A 7,264-nucleotide genomic window follows, 5' to 3' on the forward strand; every position below is an offset into this window, starting at 1 on the left:
ATAATGCTGCCACCCCTGTGCTTCACGGTTAGGATGGTGTTCTTCGACTTGCAAGCCTCCCTCTTTTTCCTCCAAACATAACGATGGTCATTATGGCCAAACAGTTCTATTCTTGTTTCATCAGACCAGAGGACAAAGGGCAAAGAGGCACTGAGTTTGCAGGTAGGCCTTCAAATACATACATAGGTGCACCTCCAATTGACTCAAATTATGTCAATTAGCCTAACAGAAGCTTCTAAAGCCATGACATAATTTTCTGGAATTTTCCAAGCTGTTTAAAGGCACAGTCAACTTAGTCTATGTAAACTTCTGACCCACTGAAATTGTGATACAGTGAATTATAAGTGAAACAATCTGTCTGTAAACAATTGTTGGAAAAAGTACTTGTGTCATCCACAAAGTAGATGTCCTAACCGACTTGCCAAAACTATAGTTTGTTAACAATACATTTGTGGAGTGGTTGAAACAGTTTTAAGGACTCCAACCTTAGTGTATGTAAACTTCCGACTTCAACTGTATATCTGTAAAGTAGAAACATAAAAAGCATGATATATATTCAAATCTAGTACTATTGTCACGTTCCTGACCTGTTTTCTGTTGTTTTTGTATGTGTTAGTCGGTCAGGGCGTGAGTGTGGGTGGGCATTCTATGTTATGTGTTTCTATGTTGGTTAATGGGTGACCTGATATGGTTCTCAATTAGAGGCAGGTGGTTTTCATCTCCTCTGATTGAGAACCATATTAAGGTAGGTGGTTTCACATTGTTTGTTGTGGGTGGTTGTCTCCTGTGTCTGTGTCGTTATTGCACCATACGGGACTGTATCGTTCGTTCGTTCGTTCATTTATTTGTAGTCTGTACTTGTTCGTGCGTTCTTCGTTGTATGTAAGTTCGTAAGTCAAGGTCTGTCTACTTCGTTTGTTGTTTTGTAGTGGGTTAAAGTGTTTCCGTGTTTTTTCGTCTTTTCTTTAAATAAATATAATGTCAAATTACCACGCTGCGTTTTGGTCATCCGATCCTTCTCGCCTCTCCTCGTCTGATGAGGAGGACGAAGTAGAAGAGCGTTACAACTATGATGATGACTATTATGATTTTACTTCACAGTAAATAAAAAATAAATCTGATATTGACAAGATCAGAGATGTATGTAACAAATAAAATAAACGTTAATTGGTCGCATACCTAGATGTTACATCTGCTTGTGTTTTTAGCTCTAACAGTGCAGTAATACAATACCAATATGCAAATAATCCAGGAAGTCAAAAACAAGAAACAAATGCGTCCCCATACATTAAACATGTATCCAAAATGAAGTAGCAGGGGTCTTTTTGATGCATTGGCCAATACAGTACTGTAACACCATAATACGGAGGTACATGCCATTTACGTAGCAGACACTTTTATCCAACTGACAACAGTGGGAATCAATTAAAAAATAAAATAATAATATTCACATTTTCGAACAGTCCATTTATATTTTCCAACGGTGATATACGTTTGGGTGAGGTTTTTTTCTCACCTGATTAGCCTCGTTTCACTGCCAAAAATAAAATGAAACCATCTAGTGTTCAGCGAAATAACAGCACAATGTCAAATACAGGTAGCCTAGTAAAATAATTAACATCCGATCACATTAACCGTTACACTCTCGCGAGAATTCCACTAACGGGAATGCCTGACAGCTTGAAAGATGTTTTGGACACTACAGTGAAAATTGTTAACTTCGTTAAAGCAAGGCCCCTGAACTCTCGTGTATTTTCTGCACTATGCAATGATATGGGCAGCTACCATGTAACGCTTTTACAACGTACGCTGGTTATCAAGGGGCAAAGTATTGAGATGGTTTTTTTTTTAATTGAGAGACGAGATTAAAGTTTTCTTTACTGACCATCATTTTCACTTGTCTGACCGCTTGCATGATGACGAGTTTCTCACATGACTGGCCTATCTGGGTGATTTTTTTTCTCACCTGAATGATCTGCAATATTGAATGTGCGGGACAAAATTGAGACTATAATTACGAAGTTGGAGCTTTTCTCTGTCTGCATTAACAAGGACAACACACAGGGTTTTCCATCATTGTATGATTTTTTGTGTGCAAATGAACTCAAATGTGATATAGCGAAGCACCTGAGTGAGTTGGGTGCGCAATTACACAGGTACTTTCCCGAAACGGATGACACAAACAACTGGATTCGTTATCCCTTTCATGCCCAGCCTCCAGTCCACTTACCGATATCTGAACAAGAGAACCTCATAGAAATTGCAACAAGCGTTTCTGGGAAAATTTAATTGAGTCAGAAGCCAATGACTATTTCTGGATAGGGCTGCGCTCAGAGTATCCTGCCTTGGCAAATTGCGCTGTTAAGACACTGATGCCCTTTGCAACCACGTACCTATGTGAGAGTGGATTCTCGGCCCTCACCAACATGAAAACTAAATACAGGCACAGACGGTGTGTGGGAAATTATTTAAGACTGAGACTCTCTCCAATACAACCCAACATTGCAGAGTTATGTGCATCCTTTCAAGCACACCCTTCTCATTAACATGTGGTGAGTTATTCACAATTTTCAATGAACAAATAAGGTTTTATATGTAAGATGATGAAATAAAGAGCACAATTATTGATTATTATTATATATTTATTTGTGCCCTGGTCCTATAAGAGCTCTTTGTCACTTCCCACGAGCCGGGTTGTGACAAAAACTCACACTCATTCTTATGTTTAATAAATGTATCAGGCTTACAATGTTGGCCTGTGTGGCAGGCTTACAATGTTGGCAAAAAACAACATTTGAGAGTGCGCTGACCCTGGTGCTAGAGGGGGTACGCAGTTGGAGGTTGAATGTTTGAAGGGGTACGGACTATAAAAAGTTTGGGAACCACTGCTCTAATGAATTGAGCCACGTGCAGGACCTCTACATGACATAAGTATAATACAATACTGTAAAATACAATACATGATTACAATACAGGTGGAAGATGTATGATTGCCATCCCCATGAGCGTACCACCGTCCTTCAGGCCATGGATGAGGCAATGATTTCAATCCAGACCTATGTCAGGCTTGAATTCCCCATACCAAAAGGTTATTCCCCAGGTGCATTCAATGAGAAACTATGTCCAAATGCTCAAGACAGGCTTGAGGCAAATTAGTGCCTGCTAAACATGATGTTTCTTTCATTTCTTTCATTTTATGATATTTGAAGGCTCTCTTCAATGATCACACCTTTGATCACACCCAAATTATGAACATTTGATGTTCAGTCAATTTTAATGAGTCGTGCAAGTGTATTGCCTAATGTGAAAACAGTGTAATGTACTGTAATTTACAGTACTGTAGCATACTACATTCAAGGGGCAATTTAGATTTTTTTTATTGCTATTTTATTAACTGGTTGAGAAGATATCTATGTTTTGGTGATTAAACCAGTATACTCATTGTATTTCACAGTAAACTTATATTTTGGATCAATGGTTGTGCGGTGAAAGACGTCTACAAACAAAATGAAAGCACAATGAAAGATTCTGAACGGAAGAATGGCTGTGTCACAAATGTTACCAGTTTGAAGTGTTGTACTAGGAGTTTAGAAAATTCACCACATGCTTGTGAAAATAGGCACCAAAGCGATTAAAAAAACTGTTAGGAGGTAACACACCTCTCAGCTGATGAGATGTGCTGGAGCAGAGGACCACAGGTGTGTGAGGATACAGCAAGCTAACTAACAACCAGCACAGCAGCACACAACAGCCAGAAAGACACTATATCAGAGAGGAGACATAGCCAGACCTTGTAAACACTGGAGGTGCCATTCCCACATGCATTATATGACTTTGTGTGTGTGTGTGTGTGTGTGTGTGTGTTGTGTGTGTGTGTGTGTTGTGTGTGTGTGTGTGTGTTGTGTGTGTGTGTGTGTGTGTGTGTGTGTGTGTGTGTGTGTGTGTGTGTGTGTGTGTGTGTGTGTGTGTGTGTGTGTGTGTGTCGTGTGTGTTGTGTGATGTGTGGTGTTGCATCGTACATTTCTTATTTTTGCGACAATTTGTGGACTCTGTAATATCTTGGTTTTTTCTTTTCTCCCTCTCTCTCTCTGCTTTCACCATTTGCTCACTGCATCACCCCATAATAATGATTCCTGTTTGTGATGAAACAACTATTGCATGAAAACGAGGGGGGAAAAATACAAACAGAGAGTGAATGGTGACCGGAGGTTTGCTCTGGCCTGGGCACCGGCGGTAGAGCGGCAGAGCAAGGAGTGGTCTGAGGGACATGCCCAATAGGAGAACTATGATGTCCATCTTCTTCTTCCCTTTCCCTCTTTTTTTTTCCCTTCACCACCTTTCATGCGCCTTTTTCTCATTCCCACTTCCTTTTCCATCTCCTCTTTCTCTCCTGCAGTGTAAAGCGAGTTACAGGCAGAAGAGATCCTCTTAAATAATTCCAAGTTATTAATAACTCACACGGGTATATTTGACAGGGGAGAGGTGGGCTAGTGTAACCGTACAGTGCTTAGGGGATTAGGAGGGAGCGGGTTATGAGGAAATAGAGATAACGGAGGGGGTGGAGGGGGCTTATCTGAGGCTAGGCGGTGTGTGAAGCAGCTCTCAGGAGCATTGACAGGGTTTGTTGATGTGTAATTGGAAGTTTGAATCGTCCTCCTTTATATAATTTTTTCACAACGTACGGGCCCCCCTGGGTATCACACTAAATAAAAGTGTCCTCTGAATCTTCTAATTTTTTAACTTTTTTTTTAATTAGATGTATATTCATACTTTTCAGTTTACTCTCCGATCAGAGTATGGGGTGTACCTGTAATCGTGTATGCGCCATCGCATAAATGCTTACCACTGCGTTCTAAGGCATCTTTTGTATTCTGAAAGGGATGTGCTTTCACTGCTAGATCCGTCTATCAAACAAACACACCAGAAGAAATAGATCTCCTTTTCAGCCGCAGAATCAATTTAGGTTGTTGCTGATCTCTGTCTGCTTACTTCAATGTTAAAACAACAAAACAAAAAATTTACTGAAATCCCAGACAGATACACAGACGCAGTGTCTTTTCTGGGCTTTTCCTCCTTTGCAAAGTCACTTCTGATGAACTTCTGATTCTATATCGGGGCAAGTTGTTCTTCCTCCGTTCTCTATTTTTGGTGTTTCATTGTGATTTTCTCAGATTGCTTTCTGAGAAGAAGTCTCTGTGTGTGTGGTTTACAGGTGAGGATTGGAATGTGGTATCCAAACAGGCCGATGTGTTCCGCTTGGGCTTGATGTGCTGCGTGTCTGGGCTGTCGGATTTGTAGCTATTTATCCCCCTTCTGTTCTTTTATTTCTTCTTCTGTCTCCTCAGATGTTGCGCCCGTGTTCAAAATGGATTCTAGATTTTCATACTGAAAAAGGGGGAGAAGATATTATTCTGTTTGTAAAGCTGATAGAACCTTTGAAATTCAATTCGTTTTCTTTCATCCAGAACACAGGAGGAGATGAGCCAATTTGATTGAGATCTGCTGTGCCTTGATGATTGGCGTTTCTTCACTAGGTTTATTTCTTTAGTGTGTTGAATCATTTATTATTGACTTGATTGTCCCAAAAATTGTATCATGTTACTCTCTGAGTTATTGTTTGTAATGATGCTTTGTTATTGATTATGTCATGTCATTGGCCTTTCTTTGTTGTTCACTCTAGCAATAAATTAAAATGTTTGGACAAAAAGCCCTTGTTTTGTTTGTTCTCGCTGCCACGCCACAGGAGGCGCTGGAGGAGGCAGTAGCCCTGCTGTTTGATTTATTTACTGTGATGGATTAAGCTGTATAGCCTGATAAAGGGATGTCAAGACAGCTTTGAGAAGCCACAAGAGGGGGCAGGAGTGGTGCACGATTTGGTCCGCCGCGGTGCCGGGCAAGGATAAAGGAGCGCTCGTGGCAGTCTTTGAAGGTCTTGACGAGCGAGAGTCTTCTGACATCCCCTGTAAATCTTGGCTTCCCTCAGAGAAGCAGCGCAGCCAGGTATTGAGCGTGCTACTTCTCTGTTTGCCTTGGTTTTCTAATGACACAAACATTCAGGCGACATGCGTTGATAGCAGTTGTCATCTAGCTCATAATGTATGGTGGCTGCTTTCTTCAAACGCCGCCGTGGCCTCTCTCTGCATAGAGCAGTCTGGAGATAGCAGTAGACAGACGACAGGCCCTTTTGGCCAACTGGGGATTGTTGTGATGGTGTACGCTGTTTGATTGTGCCTGGCATTGTTTGGTGAGCACTAAAAGCAAATACAAGGGGAAACTGCCGTGTAGGTTGTCTGAAGAGATCATTGGGAGATGTGTCTTTGTACATGGATGGCTGTGTCGTGTGGCCTGTAGATGGCCGTGGTAGTAAGGGTTCGACAACATGTATGTATTATCATCAATGAAGTGCTAGGAGAGCACTGAAGCCTTTACGATCATTCACGATGCTATACTGTAACACTATGTATATCATGTCTCATACTGGTACTTGAGATATATCAACCATAATGAAGGATATAGTATTTTGATACTTTAATGTCTTCTATTTGGTTATTCTCTACCATAATCATCTTTTCTGCCACGTTGACTCTTCTCATGCCGCATTCCCAGATTGACGTCCCTTTCAGTCTCCTCTCCTCTTCTCTTCGTCTCTTCTCTCTCTCTCTCTCCTCTCTCTTCTCTGTCTCTCTCTCTCTTCTCTTCTTCTCTCTCGCTGTGCTCTCTACTCTCTCCTCTCTCCGTCCTCAGGCTCCGTCTTCTCGTCTCTCGTCTCTGCTCTCCTCTCGCCTCGCTTCCCTGTGTTGAGTTTGAGCCTGGGGCTGTGTTAGAGTAGATGTAGTTGATGTGTAGTGCTGTGGAGGCTGCTGCTGCTGGATGGAGAGGCTGTGAGTGTGGTGTGAGGTTGCCTGTAGAAGGCTTGTGAGTGTAGAGGCTGAGAGGTTGGTTTGGTGGTGGTAGAGCCTGGCTGAGAAGGCTTGGTGGATTGTGTAGAGCTGCTGAGAAGGCTTGTTGGTGGTTGTAGAGTAGTACTGAGAAGGTCGGTGGATGTGTTAGAGCTGCTGCAGGAGGCTTGGTGTGTGATAGAGCGTCTGGGCGGAGAGGGGCGCTGGGGTTTTAATTCACGTCCTTACTGGGTGGCTCAGGAAAGATGCTGTTTTAAACATGGCCTAGGTCAGCAGGGGACGTAGGTATTACTCCAGCTGAAAGCTGTGACCTTCCCACGCACTAGCCACCGCTCTTACCAAGGTTGTTTTTAGGCATGCAGAGA

This window comes from Salvelinus sp. IW2-2015, linkage group LG5 (genome assembly GCF_002910315.2).
Source record: "Salvelinus sp. IW2-2015 linkage group LG5, ASM291031v2, whole genome shotgun sequence".
NCBI classification, from domain to species: domain Eukaryota; kingdom Metazoa; phylum Chordata; class Actinopteri; order Salmoniformes; family Salmonidae; genus Salvelinus; species Salvelinus sp. IW2-2015.